Source organism: Pseudorasbora parva, chromosome 2 (genome assembly GCF_024679245.1).
Source record: "Pseudorasbora parva isolate DD20220531a chromosome 2, ASM2467924v1, whole genome shotgun sequence".
NCBI classification, from domain to species: Eukaryota; Metazoa; Chordata; class Actinopteri; order Cypriniformes; family Gobionidae; genus Pseudorasbora; species Pseudorasbora parva.
In genome coordinates this window covers 26592652-26610523 of record NC_090173.1, presented here as the reverse complement: position 1 = coordinate 26610523, position 17872 = coordinate 26592652, and the positions used below count along the sequence as shown (strand labels likewise).

General features: G+C 39.7%; 1 protein-coding gene across 1 annotated transcript in view; it reads right to left on the bottom strand.

Moving 5' to 3' along the window:
• stat5a (signal transducer and activator of transcription 5a) overlaps positions 1 to 13933 on the bottom strand; it is a 122376-nt gene extending 108443 nt beyond the window's left edge. Inside the window, exon 1 of the mRNA XM_067414058.1 lies at positions 13775 to 13933. The gene's annotated coding sequence lies outside the window, so the exon portion shown is untranslated. The remainder of the gene's footprint in view (positions 1 to 13774) is intronic.
• Positions 13934 to 17872: the final 3939 nt, after the last annotated feature.

The window sequence follows — 17872 nt, the reverse complement described above, 5'->3', positions numbered from 1 at the left end:
TTATGAAATATAATATTTCAACAGACCTGGGGTTCCCAGAGGTTCACTTCTGATCCCACACCAAATCCTCTACATTCCTGATTTCTCATAGGCAGGTGTGGCCAAACAATTATGCCAAACATGCATTTCACGTTCACTTCCAGTGGTGGGAAGAGACGCAAACTAAGAGAGCTTGGCCAAACATAGAGTTGTCCCATTTTTTCTACACAAAGAGCAAACAAACATTGAATGCCAAAGTTCATTTTCTAGCACGACAGATAATTATACAGTATGCAAGTGTGACAATTAGCAGTTAGAAAAAAAAATGAAGGCAAACATTTAAATAACACATTTGTAACCTTAGTGTACCTTAAATACCAAATGGTTCAGCCGTAACCACATACAGATTTTTTGTTGTTGCAAACACCCACCAATTTGTTTGTTTGCCCACCAATTTGTTTGTTTACTCTTTGTTGTCATGACAGGCCAGCTGTTTCAAAGCTTGTGTGGTCTTAAGTAATCACCCCCAATGCTAAACTGAAAACATCTCTTTAAGTACAGCTAGTAATACGACATAAGATCAATGAATGACTGCACTGGTCAAGTGCATAAACTCACAACTTAAGCGGCTCTTAAGTGCTCATCAAGAACCGTATTTCTCCTGCTTGAAATCCAAACACAAACTTCATAAACCTCCTCCAGTTGAGCTACTACAGAACATGGGACACAATGTGAAACAAAACCACTATAGATTTATGTAACTAACATCTAAAGAGCAAATGAGTTTAAGACATCACAGTCAGATGCACTTTAAAACTAGTGACATTCTTTCCCAAACATGACACGATCTGTAATGCATTATCCATTTCCAGAAGGGAGTGCTTTATCGCCACAAAATGTGACTGAGCAGTCAGGCTTTTTCTTGTCATTTATTAATATACACTCAGGAATGGGAAATCATGCTTCAAATATATTCCCTTTTAGTCCTTCCCGGACTTCATATAATGATTCATATCTAATGGATATATCTGGTGAATGTCATTCGTAATTACTAAACATATTTGCATTAAATCATTTGACAGCAAAGATCTTCATTTTTCAAATTGCATAAAAACAGAAGTCAATGCTAAAGTGTGTGATTGTCAGTTTGGCAATACAAATTTCATTTGAAGGTCTTAATGATTCCTAGAGTGCAAAAAATAATAATAATAATAATTTTAAAATTATATCTATTTGATGAGCTGTCATCAAATATTTGCTAAACTATAGGTACAGTTTACCAATAATCTGACTGCACAATAATTAAACTGTTGGCAAGCTACTGAAAAAAAGGCCACACTCATAAATTTAAGATCACATTTTTATGGAAGCAGAATTTGACTATACAGGGCTCAGCTGTCCTTGTCAACCAGAGCGATAGAGTATGTGCTTTCCGTTCATAATAAAACATAACTGTGGCAAAAAAACATGGAAATAATTTGTTGTTTATATCCTATTGTTTACTACATTTATTTGCGTGTTGGGTTTGGGTTCTTTTGCTGTTGTAGTAATGAATTGAAATATCTGAAATAATTTTGGCGAAGTGATATGGAATTGTGATGCGGTCAAGACCTGCCTGGAACTACTTTAGCCATGCGTTTCCCTGAAAATAATTGCACACCTTAGAAGATTCGCCAACCAATCAGATTCAAGCATTTTAACAGCCCTGTAGTATAAGAAGTTGATGTTCTTAAGCCTTACAAACTTAAATATTCAAGCACAATACCCACGAAAGTGCCCGCTTCTCTCAGTTTGATGCTAGCCTAACTTTAAAGCTGCACTATGTAATTTTTCCGTCCCCTAGACGGAAACCTACCTATTTAAACATAGGCGTAGTTTGATGACACCAAGTTTTAGCGTCTTAGGACAAGTGGTCTTTACCTCACAGTTGGTGGAAAAGAATCGGGACAGGACTCATGTTCATGGATGTGATTATTAATGTTACTGTAATATGAAGCAGAGCAGGGCCGAGTGTTGTGGAGCTGAGCAAGGCCTCTGGAGCGATTGTTGAGCATTTTTGTGTTGAATTTTATTATGACGGGACGGGACACTTCTGCTGTGACACTTGTCCACACTGCTAAGAGTAAAGCGCTTCTGCAGAATAAAACTGGAAACCGAAGGTAACAGATATGACGGAATTGACCGTCATAGACGTCCCGGCTCCTTGGTTAAAATAGCAATTTTCTCACAATTTACAAATAGTTAGAAACATTTGGGATATTGTAAGAATTCAACTGAACAAAATATATCATATTGGCCTAGGGCTTTTTGGATATTTGACTGCAAAAATACTACATAGTTCACTTTTAAGTGAACGTATGTAAATATGTAAGAGGTATATATGTGTAACAGAATATTGGATCTGTGCAGCCCTTCAAGTGACAGCGGCCTAATATTCCTGCTGCTGTCTGTTTTTATGTTAAGCAAAACAAAAGACTCTCACTACTCTTACCTGAATACCTCTCTCTCTCATATTATATATATACATATATACTATGCAGTAATATTTTACATTTGATTTTACATACTATTTCTCTACCTGAAAACCTAGTTTAGACCTACATGAAAAATCTGAAAAGAACTGTTTATTCATTTGTTTGTTCTGTTGTATTTGCACTATTGTGTCTAATTTGATTATTTGTTCTTATTTTATTACTGACTGTCTTTAACAATATTTAGGATAGTAGTTTTTGGTGCCATAGCCTTATTTATTAAGGTCAAATGGATCAAAAACAACTAAAGCAATAAGTAGGCCTATTTTATTTTATTTATTTATTACTTTTTGTGGTGGTGCCAGTGAAAATTTTGGCAGGGCAGGTACAAATTTTAAGCACTAACCAGACCGAGCCAGTAGGAAAAATCCTTATCGTTGAGCCCTGTCATTAGCCTGACAAGCCAGACCCACATCAAGATGTTTGGTCTGGGAACTCACCATAGACAGGGCCCAATCCGAGCGGCGGGAAAAACGCTTGTCTTTCAAACTCCCTCTGCACGCGATAGGATAGCGCTACACCAACCAGAGCAACGAAGGTGAAGCCTAGCTAGTTAAAACGGCGTATCCGGTCAGCAAAACTCAGAACACATCTTCCCTTTTTAAGAATGAATTCAGTGCCGTTCTTTCTTCTTTTCTCAGAAAAAGCTTAACTCAGTCTTCCAGAGTCGCAGTCAAAGCTGATTCGAAAGACCGCCGTTCGCCAGATTCTGTGTTAACTAAAAGCACGCAAACGCAACTCTGCCGTCATTATGTTAAGCCCCGCCCACCGACTCTATACACGATGTGATTGGCCCGACCAGAGTCAGGTTTTTACAGCTCAGAATGGAGAGTTACTAGACAACACTCGCGGCATATTAGATTTGCTGCCGCTAGGGTGCGTCTAGATTTTTAGGCTACCCTGTCATAGTAATGTCCATTCACAACTAAACAAAAAAATACAATCATGTTTGATCTACAGTGCTCTCCTCTGCTCTGCACATGCATGTAAATTTTCCATGATGATCGCTTGGCATGCAGTTTATAATCTGCCTTTGATTTTCTGCGGGTCACAGAACAATACGATACATTAGAATCCATTAGTGGTTGTGAGGAGGCACTGCTACTGTCCACACTGAATTAAAAGAACTGCAATCAGAGCTAATATTTCAACCGAGGCAAGTTAACGTGTTTGATAGGGGTGTCCATGGTTAACCGATTGACCGATTAACCGTTAAAAATTGCGTAACCGAGTGAAACATTTTACTCGGTTAAGTGGCGTCAATGACGTGCTTTGAATTTAGTTGTAATATATGTTTGCACCCCTAGAGACCGCAAGAGCGCTGCCAGACATTTGTAATATCCACAAGAAGAAGTCATGACCAGCTTTCTAAGCGGGCAAAGAAAGCGTGTGAGCACTTTAAAAATGAGAGTGACGGGGCAAAATGCAAGTATTGCAATGCAGTGCTTACCGCATTTTTCAGGCTATAAGTTGCTCCGGAGTATGAGTCGCATCAGTCAAAATATGCGTCATGAAGAGGAAAATAACAAACATCGCACTGGACTATAAGTCGCATTAGGGCAGAAGCAGAGCGCGAGCCGCGCGCGCTGTACATAACGGAGCAGAAGAAAGAAAGTTTTAAGTGAGAAACTTGTGAATGACTAGAGAAAAGCAGACGTTACTTTAACTGTAATGAAGAAAACAAAAAAGCTAATCGCGGACTGAAAGCAAGATGGCCAGAGCTGAAGGGACGAGTCCACAGATGCTTGAACTCTCTGCCGGGAGAGGCTCAGCAGCCGCCGCGCGAGTCAAACGCTGAGTCTGTGTGAATCATTCTCGGCTGCATATTTCACTAACGTTACATGCTCTAATCATGCAGGCGCCCTCACCTCGCGGCCACTTGCATTGCTCGTGAACTGGAGCGCATCTCATCCTAATTTAACGAAACTCAGCGTATGCCTCGCAGACATGAAATAGATCTTAAGAAACTTGAAATGTCTTTTAACAATTTAAAACGAAAAGAAATAGGCTACTCTCTGATTATGTAATCCATGATGTGCATTTCTCTCTATAGGCGCGTTCACTACGGAGATGGTGGTCGTCAAATTAATAAACTAAAAATAATAACCCTGACGCACACTATGGTTAACCGAGTATTAACCGCTAAGGGCCTCGGTTAACGGTTAATGAAAAACTTGAAAACGTGCAGCCCTAGTGTTTGAGTGTCTGAAGGCCTGCAAGAAAAAGAAGTAGCTAAAGTATTTTCCTCCCTATTGCGATGTATATCCGAGTGACAATGCTTCTCAAACTAAAAAATGTTAATCAAAATCAACTGTCATCTGCTATTGCTGTGATCTCATGTAAGTGACAGGTTGTCACGCGGTCACGCTGGTAAACACATCATAAGAGAAGAGAAGAGATGTCATAGCAAGTGGGAGGGGCAGGGATGAATTTTGGACCTGGCCAGTGGGCAACAATTGACTACTTACGATTTAGTTTGGTACAGAAAACCCATCAAAAATGAAAACAATTATTTAATTATGCTTGAATATTTGGCTTCCTCAGCCTTGGACTATGAGGGCTCCCTGGCAATCCTGGTACTGTTACTAAGGGGTGTAAATGAATGCCCCCAAACAACTATTGTCCAATCCTATTTTAAATTATATATAGAAGCACACACTTTGCTCATGCGATCAGCTTGTTATCCAGTGTTTTCAGAGCGGCTCGATTCACAGTAACCAGTAAACCGCATTTATGCATGAGCTGTGAGTTTAGTGTGCATTTGGGAACACAGCGAGCACCAGTTATGCAGTAATTCACAACATTGTTTGTGGACAGATGTTTACAGCATTTCACTACATTTGTAATGACACGCCTGTAAACCTGTTTTCACAGAATGTGCAGATTTTTGCCAAAATATTATGTGTTTATCTCTTACAAGTCTTTTTTTCTTTACTTAAAGGGGGTGGGGGGGGGGGTGAAACACTCAGTTTCAGTCAATCTCATGTCAGTCTTGAGTACCTATAGAGTAGTATTGCATCCTTCATATCTCCGAAAGTTTTAAGTTTTATTGGCCCTCATTTATCAATCTTGCGTAGAAACTGTTGTATATGTTGGCGTAAGATTATGCTTACACTCCTCTCATCGCCTGATTTATGAAGCTGTGCGCACCTCTGCAATCCAGGTGTACGCAATACTTGCCCTTGATAAATGCTGCGGCTGAAAACGATCGTCATTAGAATAACACGCCCCTATATATTCAAGTCTCCGCTTCCTCCACGCCCTTATTTTACACCATGGACAAACAGAAGACGGCAAAGAAGCGAAACTTCTCCGACGTGGAGATCAGGCGCGCTCAATCATCTTACTAGTCCACTAGTCAGGGCACTGATTAGGACATAAGTCAATGGGCTGACTCCCTGATCAGTGCCCTGACTAGTGGACTAGTGAGATGATTGAGACGCGCCCATCGAGACGATCACCAGGGGAGTGGGAAAAAAAACCTGAAATTGTTTTATTTGGGAGTTTAAAGAGTGGGATTAAAGGCACCTACAAAAAAAAAATATTGTTAAAGTATTGTTAGTAGTGTGGGGGTTGAGAAGCGCACTCCAGCAGTTTAAATAGCTGTTTGGATGATAAATTACCATCGCAATGCATTATTTTACAGCACGTTTTGAAACAATTAGCATTTAATTTCGTATCACGGCACATGATTGAGGTATTGGGGTACAATAGTGATGATGATGTGATGTAGAGTAGCCTAACATTCATTCACATTAATAATTAGCCTACATGACAATTGTAAGATTCTTATTATTATTATTATGATTTTTATTCTTAATGACGCTTGTTATTTAGAAGAAGAATGTCGTTTTTATTGATTTTATTATTATTTAAAAGAAGGTCATTTTTATTATTTTGTCAGTCTGAATTATTTTAGTCCCAGTCCGTGCGCAGCTGCCGGGCTAGGCGGGCCTGAAACGTCAGATGAAGCGCACAGGCTCGCGACTGGAGGAATACATGCCTACAAATCAAACGCTTTGGTAAAGTCACACAAATTAAACATTGACGTTCATGTTGCACAAAAATAAACACTGAATGTTGTTGTTCTGGTATTTAACAGTGGCTCATAATATAGCATATCTTGTCAGTGCGTTTTGTGGTGTTAGGAATTGTTTTTCTGCGCATTTTCACACTAACTCAAACGTGCGTTCACCACCTCCTGAGCTGGCGTAGGATTTGAGCGTGCCGTACACCAACGTCCATATTGATAAATCTCAAAGTCACCGTGGTTTTGGGTGTACGCAAGGTGTATGCTGGAAATTTGGTGTACGCACTTATGATAAATGAGGGCCATTATATTTATAAAAGAAATATAGGCTGTACCGAGTCTTTCCGGAAAAAAAACAGAGCACCTGGAGTCGTATCGTGTGGGCCGAGCTAAAGAATGACGAATGCGCACACAAAGCAGTTTTACTCACCGCCCGCTTCCAAAGCACGACCGTGAACTGTTCCGTCAAAAACCGCTCCGTTAAAAACACACTTCTTTGGTAACTGTTGATTCCGCGAAGTCCTAAAAGCAGTGACCGTGGAGATCCACTTTTGCGATGCGACTGAAGCGATGTTGTGAAGCTTCCCGTCATTTCTGCGTTCAAATCGGTTCAAATGTAGTGCTGCCTTCCTGGAATGCTGTGCTGAAGCGTTGAAGTCGCTTGACGTCACTCATAGGAATAAAGTGGAGTGCGGTGCGACAGAAGTGTTCACGGACGAGTGAATCTGCACCTGAGAGCAGTGTTTATGGGCGTGCATTTGCTCTCTCGTTCTAGACACGCGCGCGCGTACCCTTCCGGGAGAAGAGCACGTACGGCCCGTACAAGGACCTTCTGCTCTATCGACGTCAAGCCGAGCCATACTCGAAAAAATCTCTTCGAAACTTGTGAGAAACCGGAAGGAGTATTTTTGACACAGAAATACTCCATCAAATGTCCAACTTAGTTTCTGAAACTATATAATATATATAATATATATATATATTACTGTCTTATGAGGACAAAAACAACCACATTAATAATATTATTTTCTATAGCAAATAAAAAGAGGTTTGAGTCCACTTTTAAAGTTCAGGTGCTAGTCGATGCAAAGACTATTTAGTGTTCCATTTGGACAGTAAATGTGGGTTTACTTTAAGGCTAAGCATTACATTTTGAGCTGACATTTTACTATAAACTGTAGCCTACAAAAATATTCTTGCCACTGGACCTCCCTATAGGAACTGAGGTGCACTCCTCAGTGTCTCAAAAAAATCCTGTGGGAAACACTGGATCGGATCCATTGTTAAGGATTAATTAGCAAACCAATGGGACGCGAGTAGTGGTAGTTTCGGTAGTTCGGTAGTAGCGGTAGTTTCGAACACCTAGCCACCAAAATGTGATTGGAACAGTAAAATAAATTAAATCAAATATACACTCTGCCTATTAAAGAAACTTTTATGTTTGAAGGTGGATATTTTACAGCCAACCAACTGCAGTAAAGGGTGCAAGTTTTGACAGTTAACATTTAAAAGTGTCAAAAGTGTGCTAAAACATCTCTATAGGTCCATTTTGTTGTATCATGTAGCAGTCAATATAGGCAGAAAAAAAATGTCGGGGTGGAATACACATGGTCTCTCTTCTATTCAGGCATGCATTCTAACTTCTACCTTCGGAAGATGGGCAGATAAAGATTAGAACTTTTTTCCCAATACCTTTCACACAAAGAAAGAAATTAAATTAAATCACAGCCTTTTGCGAATAAAAGCACACAAGATAATCAAATAAAGATTCAAACGTTTATGAATCAGTGAATCGATTCATGATTCGGATCGCCAATGTCACGTGATTTCAGCAGTTTGGCCATGTCCCAAATGGCACACTTCCTGTGCACTTTCGGTCTTGTAGACTTACAATGGCCATTGCGTGCGCGTGTCCGTTAAGTCCACAAGACTGTAGTGTGTCCCATTCCTCATTTAAGCTTAAAGAAGGGTACTCTTGAGCCGTAGGGGACTTTGTGGCTGCTATGCAACCTCGATGCGCACTTCAGCTGAGCCCACGAGTTTGCGAGCTACGCAGAGGACTTCTACCCGGCAGTCAAAGCGGCATTACACTGTGAAGGTGCGGACTCAGAGGAAGACCGTGAGGGTGCCATTTGGGACAGGTCCATTGACACGCAATCCGAATCATGAATCAATACGCTGATTCATAATCGTTTGAATCTTTATTTGAGGACTGAAAACAAACACGGAAGAGAAGACAATGCTTAATAAATTTGTAGTTTTTGTTATTTTTGGACCAAAATGTATTTTCGATGCTTCAAGAGATTCTAATTAACCAACTGATGTCACATATGGACAACTTTGATGATGTTTTACAAACCTGTCTGTATTTGTGAGAAGTGGCGCTGTCCTGATTTGAAAGATATGCTACTTTAGGACTTTATTATCAATTAAATAGGTGTGTGTGTTCATGTCGGCCGCTCCAAATGTGCCGTGAGCGTCTCGGCTGAGTGGCATGTCCGTTTTTATTTCGGCTCCTATGTTAAAGGGTTACTTCACTGCCTTTTCATATTAAACTATGTTATTCCCTTAACTTAAATGAGTTGATACATACCTCTCTCGTCTGAGTGTGTGCACTTAATCTCTCTGACGCGCGGTGACGATCTGATAGCATTTAGCTTAGCTCCCTAAGCCCGGTTCATTCACTATGGTACCAAACAGAGATCAAGTTAGAAGTAACAAACACCTCCACATTTTCCCTATTTAAATACAGTTACACGAGTAGTTGAATGATCAAGTATGGTGACAAAATAAAACGTGGCGCAGTAAAAAGTCCCGGCCGAAACATCTTCCCTCACATCTCCCTATTGACAGAAATGAGAGAGTGAGGGGGAGGTGTGAGGAAAGATGTTTCGGCCGGGACTTTTTACTGCGCCGAGCCGAAGTACTCTCAGAAGTGCTATTCCGCCATACATTATAGTTCTCCTTTTTAATCCGATTAGACACGCGCCACGTTTTATTTTGTCACCATACTTGATCGTTCAACTATTCGTGTAACTGTATTTAAATAGGGGAAAAGATGGAGGTGTTTGGTACTTCTAACTTGATCTCTGTTTGGTTCCATAGTGAATGAACTGGGCTTAGTGGGCTAAGCTAAATGCTATCAGATCATCAACCCGCGCGTCAGAGAGATTAAGTGCACCCACTGAGACGAGAGAGGTATGTATCAACTCGTTTTAGTTAAGGGAATAACATAGTTTAATATGAAAAAGCGGTGAAGTAACCCTTTAACCGGTTAGAGCTTGCGGCTCGCGCGCGGTCCGAGCCGAGCGGAAAACACGTGCATGCTTCAAATAGAAGAGATGCCTATTTTTCACGCGACACACGAGTGTGTTGAAAGCGTTTCCAGGCAAAATAGAATAGAAAAAGATGTTTATATGTCATTTTGACACGAATACATATTAATAAATAAATTACATTGACATTTTCATGTTTGAAAGTCTGTAGGTTAACATAAATGCAGATATAGGCCTAATTGTAATAAACCTAATAAAAAACAACATAATTATCATTTTTGAAATATTAAACGTGTCAATACAGAACTAAATATTCTGTAGCCTATTTTGCCATCAATACCATAAATATGTATGGTCCATAGGCTACTGCCGACATTGTCTTTGCTGTATCAATAAGCAATATATTTATATTTAACATGAAGTTTAGGGATTCCCTGTACATCAATACCAGCAGCAGCGCCGTGTCAGACACGCTTCTGATGTGCAAAGACAGAGAACACGCCACGCAGCCGCCCCGCGGCTGACACGCAACAGAAACGCCACGCTCACACCATGATTGCAGTGTATCTCCGACCTAAGGTTCTGAAATGCAAAAAATGTTTGATTACTTTTTTTAAAGGGCGAGTGGACCCATGAGCACTCACTGAGGAAAACATAAATCGGCTCCTATGGTTCCGAAGATGAACGGAGGTCTTATGGATGTGGAACGACATTCATTTTTGGGTGAACTAACTCTTAAAGCTACACTGTGTAACTTTTTTAGTTTATTCTTAGCTAAAATCACTTAGTTCTTTCAAAAATATATGTGCTCATTAATGTATATTTACTTCTTTCAAGTAATAATGTATTCTCGTAATTTTATAATATACCATTGAAAATACATAGAGGGTGAGGGTTTGGATGGCGGTCGCCATGTTGCTCCTCCATCTTGAAAGTACATTTGCCAAAGAGGGACATACCCATAAATTCAAGCTTCGCTTTTCGCGTTTTTACACTCGATGGCACTGTGTCGAATGTGAAGAGGAGGATTGCTTGAGGCTGCTATATGATGATGGAGGATCACTCTTAATCCCCTTTCACACTGCACGTCGGACCCGCAATATTCCCGGAACATTGCCGGGTCACCTTCTGTGTGAAAGCAACCACGTCCCGGAATTGATTACCGAATTCGACCCGGGTCGGGGACCTAGTAACATTGCAGAATATGTATCAGAGTCGCCAAGGAAGCGGAAAAGAGAATTAAGACGGCAACGCAACGGGCAAATCAACAAGACAAAAGTAAATATTGGAGTGGCCTTTCCAAGATGGAAAGAGCTCATGAGGAGCAACGATTTTAAAAAGAACGCCGACGTTGCCTGCTTTCTTCTCGACAGGTAATATTAATTCAGCCTATTTGTGTATATTGGAAGTTTTATTGTTGCTTGGCTAATTATATCATGGTGTGCTGTGCATAACACTAGAACGACGTCTAGGATAGTTTTCCTCGCGTCAATGATGAAAAAGTATTGTTTACCTTATAACATAAATCAGTGTTCTATGACGGATAACATGAGATTAATATTTTAATTGCATTATAATTTGTTTGCCTTACGCTAGTGGTGTTGTACAATATACAGAATAACTATAGCACTGATAAAAGTTACTTTACTAAGAGCTTGCATTCGTCTGGGAACCTGATAGCTGATGTTAGCAATGAACTGGTTAAAAATAACGAAAACGTAAAACTATTATTTATTTTACATAGATTAATTTGATCATAGATCATTTGGCAAATTAAATAACTGCAAATTATAATAGTTTTCAAAAGTAACCTCATCACTTGAAGCAACACTCACCTAAAAGGTCGAACTGGAAGTCATGACTAAATCGGCCACCGTAGGAGTTCGAAATTGTAGGAGAAATCAAAATTAGCTGTGTCTCATTTCGTTAAATTTCGAAGGCTGCGTCCTCCGGAGGACACGTCCTGTGTAGGACGCAGTATACGGAGTGTCCTCAATCAGAATTAAACGAGACGCCCTTCGTAGGACACACAGGCAGGAAGTATCACGTTGCTATGCCAACAAGTTCAACCTCGTTGCGCTCTCACGCCAGTTATATGAATGAAAATTATTTATAACTTGAAAGTGACTATGAAATGTTTCTTGTCTTGACAGCAATGTACTGTTCTAAACGTTTAAAAAGCACTAAACAGTTGTAATCCTGTTTACCACAACTATCTGTTTGAGGTAATAGAGCTTAAAAAAAAACAACAAAAAAAGCTTGAACTACTTAATTTAAACACCACACCTACGCTCGCATGTATATCTGGCGGTGGTGCCGTTTTTTCATATAATATTAAAAAAAATATGACGGTTGTTAACGGAGACGCAAAGAATTGTGGGTTATCTCTAGCCGTGAAGGCTACACCTCATGCACACTCCGAAATCCCGTGAAAGAAGGACGCATTCGGAGGTCGCATTTGGAGTGTCCTTCTCACTTTTTAGAAATGAGACGGCCTTATGACGTATGTACCCTTCGAATGCGACCTCCGTAGGACTCAGCCTTCTGAAATGAGACACAGCTATTGAGAGGAACAGAAACTGTTATTCACTGGTTGGTCATATACCTTTTCACCGCTAGATGGGGGAAAATATCACACAGTGTAGCTTTAAAGGCTGATTTATACTTCTGCGACTTCTGCATCGTCATCGCAATTGGATATAAGATAATTGTCAATCCATTTTTTTAAGTTAATTTGATAAAACATTACATGGGCACAATAATTTTAATGATGTGCATGACTAAATAATTTATAATAGCAAATGCGTTTTTTACACTTTAAAAGCATATTTAAAGGCAGTGTGGTGTGTTTACGAACATTCTTTCCAAATAGCTACATGCCACATATGTAGGCTACATACAGACGGGGTGAATGCACAAACGCACTCACACACACTTTGACTGCTGAACGGAAACTAAACAAATTGCATGATGGGAGATAAAAGAATCTGCTGTGGAAGATAATATCAAAGGGGAAAACAGAAAGCATGGGTTTAACTTTCTCACAAGGGCAACTGCCGTGTGTCAGGAACTAATAAACCCAGGCTCGCACGTTCACAAACTACGCTATAATTAAAAATAACCAATGCCTTTCACATAACGGTTAAGGCTCATCTAAAAGAGAGTAGCCTACATACGCTCGACTTTCTTGTAATCGACTTGCCTGTCTCATTGCCAAATGAATGTGACACCTTAAAACGAAAGGACAGTTCGCAATTCGGCAAGAGGTATTGCTTTAATAACATACCCCTGTTTGCTTTATTAAACTCTCCGGTCACAACCACAATATCATGCATGGCAACAGAAATGTTTTAACCGTTAACTCTTTGTAACGTAGGTAATCAACATCACACACTTGGCAAAGAAGTGTTGCTTATACAGACAGATCCGCACTGGCGCAAGTTCTGCCCTCACAACGGTCAATTAACAGCCTGATGAAAACTTTCGCCCGGAGCGTGCGCGTGAGCACTTAATGTCAGAATTAACTTCAAACGCGAACCGGTCGAACGCGCAGAATTATGGAGCTGCATTCGCTGAACTGGAATGGAGCTCGAAATGTGAGCTGGACTGTCCAGACTTGACAGGCGTGCTGGAGGGGGGGGCTGGACTCTTAGCCTGTTGATCCGATAAAAAAAACAGGGTACACGAGCTTGGGACTTGCGAAACACCGATGCCAAACACCCACTGTCTGAACTAAACAGGAACCTTTTAAATTAGATTTTATCAGACGTCATGTATTTCGGAATCAATAAGAGCAACGTAAACAGCTTTAATTCAGCGTGAAAAGTGCAGACTAGTGAAGCCTCAACAGGACGAACCGTGGACATGTGTTTATAAACTGTGCGGTTAAAACAACAACATATGACATCGACAAACAACATTTAAGACGCACTGACCCCCCTCAGATGCATTGAACGTACCTCGGCAGGTCTTCTAAATCCGCTGTCGTTTCTCATAAAAGTACAGCAAAGCTCCAGATAGCGCCTACGACCCAGGAAGGCAACCTTTCTGCCCTGTCTATCTCAACCAGCAGTGGGTTACGCAGTTTTTCATGTGCCTCTACCCCTCCTCTCTCTCTCTCGCTCTCGCTCGCTCTCTTTGCCGATGTCCGATTCGCGAACGAATCGTTCGTCTGAGTCGAATCGCATTAATGAATCGGCTGAACGTTCCGCAAAACATCTCTAAACGATTTTTAATGAATACCCTGGCGACGCAGAACTATCTATGTCTGTGCTTTAATGTTTTGTAATGTTTCATTATAAAACAAGATTATTTAATGATTTGGGTGAGCGGTTCTCAAATCAGCATCACTGGACTGAACCGATCTCTATCGGTCATGTCCGATTTGCAATGATCATAAATTGACGTAAAACATGTATAGAAATATGTTCATAATTTGAATGACGTTTTTAATCAACACGCATACACATTTAAATAAATGTTGTTGTTTTTTTTATCTAAACGTTTTTGAAAAATTATGTTTATATAGCCTAACTGAAAATTATAGTTTAAAATTACTTTGTAAAGCCTGCAACAAACTGAACTTGGACACATGACACTCCTTATAAAACTCAATTGGGGTAAACAATATAGCCTGTAAAACTAGAACGTTTTAGCACGTAACATGCCAAGCTGGGGCATCAGGGACCACCACGTGATGGTGCAAATACGTCACGACATAAAGAATCACTGTGCTCTGAATCGGTTCTTTTAAACGAACTGTTTGGAAGAATCGATTCGCGGAAATGAGTCGGACTTCCCAGCAACTACTCTAGCACTTCTAACCGCCCGCTTCCGGTGTTGTTTCACTGATGAAAGAGTCGTTTATGTAAGGAAATGCTAGGTAAGTTAAAGTAAAGTAGTTCGCTATAGTGGTGTAAAGGCCCGTGCGAATAGAGATTGGCAAATTATTAAAAGTAGTATTACATTACAAAAAGTAGTAAATGAGCTCTGCAGAACTGGGGCGGGACTATAAAATATAAAGACGGTTAGCGGAGCGCGATGACTGCTGATTGGGCATGAGCGGTTACGCGTGACTAGAGTCGAGCTGTCTTGGGCTGAGCCTGAGGGCCATACCGGGGGGGGGGTGCGCATACGGTGGTTGAGGAGGACCGTTGTTCAAAAAGTCATTTGGGCTCCCACGGTCATAGAAAGAAAACCTGTAAATGCAAGGTGATGAAAACTATGCTCTATGTCTTGGACATCCGACAAATCTATTAAAACGTTTAGGCTATTTAGTAAATATGTAGCCTACATTTGTTATACATCTCTGCTTTAAAATCAGCTACAGTTTTGTCCTACACAGAGCACAAATCGGTCTTCTTTAGTGACTTGGTCAGAATAAAAATTATACATCAACTTAATGAAACACGCCTGAGACCATGAATTTACCGTCAGAAAGTGAGCCTTCAAATGATATATAAATACAATCCTACTATGATGTGAGTTTCACTCTCTCGGTTGCGCGTTTTAATAACTTGTTTGACGTTTTGTGGACGTGTAGCCTAGTCTAAAATGTCATATCCTAATCATGATTAAAAAAATTATAATACGACGATAATGGCAGAAGGTTGTTTAGCTTAATATAATAGGTAAATGTGTTATTTACGTAGGCTATAGGCTAGCACTTAGGCAAAGGCTTGCCACTAAACAAACTGGCTTCAGCTGTTATGTTTTAAGTGTTAAAAACATAACACTTCATTTATGTTTTTTATTGCAAAATTAACAGACAAAATAATTCGATACATACAGAAATATAAACCATCTTTCAAATCAAAAAGTAGCCTATGTAAAAAGTTCAAATCTATTGAACAATAAACCTAAAAGAAAAGGAAGCAGAGAGAAGAGAAGAAAAAGAAAAGAAAGAAGGAAGAGGTAAAAAAAAAAAAGAAGTATTAAGAAAGAATATTAAACATGGCACAAATTCTTGATTTTTTCATTGCTTTCCTATTAACAGAAGTTGAAATTGTAAGCTCAGCACTTTTAGCCCGCTCAGGAGAGTGCTCTGGGAAACGGCCAGTAGGCTACCTCAGTGAGATCCACTTAAGGTGACCCCTATTTTTCTTCTGTCCTCTGTCCTTCGGAGACAGACACGTACGAAGCTTTCAGGTGGACGCAAGCTGAGGTCAAAAGGCAGAGGGCGGAACATCGCACGACTAAGGTCAAATGTTTTACGGGTTAAACTAGATACAGATACCTGAATAAAATCGGTTTTATAGTAGTAGCCTAGGCTATTATACTTTACTTAAAAAAAACATATTACAAATAGGCTAAAGAAAACGAGCGTTAAAGAGTAAACTCTTTCAGAGTCTTTTCATCCCTCTTCGATAGGCAGCCTCATTCTTTATGGGCTTTAATTAAAAATGGTGCAGTTGCATGAGCTCCCAAGCACACGCAAATTAAATGAGCGTTCAGTGTAATCGCATTCAGTAGGTCATTATTGCCCCCTGCTGGTTAAACTATATAACTAAATTCACAGCCATAGAGGTTGATTTGCATTGCTCATTCATGTTTGAGAGACGTCCTGGCTGGCATACTGTAGACAAGCTCATATAGCTACATTTTAAAATGACGTTTCAAGGCAAAGATAATCAGATAAAAGCATTTGAGTTTAGTAATATAAATATCAGCTGCACTATGTGTGAGTGAATGAATGCTGCTAAATACTATTGTGTAGAAAATAGGCAACACAGTCTCTTTTTGCAGGAAAACTACCGAGCAGAGCACGGCCCAAACACAGTTTCCCTGCGCAGCTCTCCAGGTTCAGATAATAAACAACCCACACTGGCAGAAGTCCATCCTGGCAAGATGAAAACACAGATTCAGCATATTCTCTCTCCCTGAGTCAGAGCTGAGTGTGGAGGATCCTTACAGTCAGGAGGCATAGATTTAGTCTCCATAATCCAGAGTGTATATTAAAGGGATATTTGCCCTAAAAATTTTAAATTAGCCCATGATTTACCATAGATTTACTAACCCTAAAGACTTCAGGTGTAGCCTATATGATAGGTCTATTCTTCTTTCAGACGAATACAATCAGTTATATTAAAAATGTCCTGGCTAATCCAAGCATTATAATGGCAGTGAATGGCAGCTCAAAAATTGAAGCCCACAAAAAGTGCATCTATATCAACGAAGCAATGTTGTTGTTGTTTTTAAATATCCATATTAAAAATAGAAGGGAAAAAAATATATAACTTCCGATAGACCGCCTTCCGTATTCAACTTAAAGGGTTAGTTCACCCAAAAATGAAATTTATGTCATTAATGACTCACCCTAATTTTCCACACCCGTAAGATAACGACATTAGGGTGAGTCATTAATGACATAAATTTCATTCAACATAAGATATTTTATGTGACATCAGTTAGTTCATTAGAATCTCTTGAAGCATCGAAAATACATTTCGGTCCAAAAATAACAGAAACTACGAATTTATCAAGCATTGTCTTCTCTTCCGTGATCCTCAAATAACGATTCAAACGGTTATGAATCAGTGAATCGATCAATGGTTCAGATCGCCAATGTCACGTGATTTCAGCAGTTCGGCAGTTTAACACGAGATCCAAATCATGAATCATTCAGCTGATTCATAACTGTTTGAATCTTTATTTGAGGACTGAAAACAAACCCAGAAGAGAAGACAATGCTGAATAAAGTAGTTTTTGTGATTTTTGGAACAAAATGTATTTTCGATGCTTCAAGAGATTCTTACTAACCAACTGATGTCACATGTGGACTATTTTGATGATGTTTTTAAAGTGTGCAAAGACTGCATATGCTCTGGGACTAAATGTATAAAATATCTTAAACTGTGTTCCTAAGATGAACGGAGGTCTTATGGATGAGTCATTTTTGCAAAGTGATTGCAAAATGCTTCGACATCATACACTAAGCTTTTTTGCAAGTTGAAAACAGAAGGTGGTCTGGCAAAAGCTAGATCTTTTACTTTATAACATATTAAATATGGATAGTTTTCTTACACAAATGCATCGCTTTGGCTTAAGGATGAGTACAT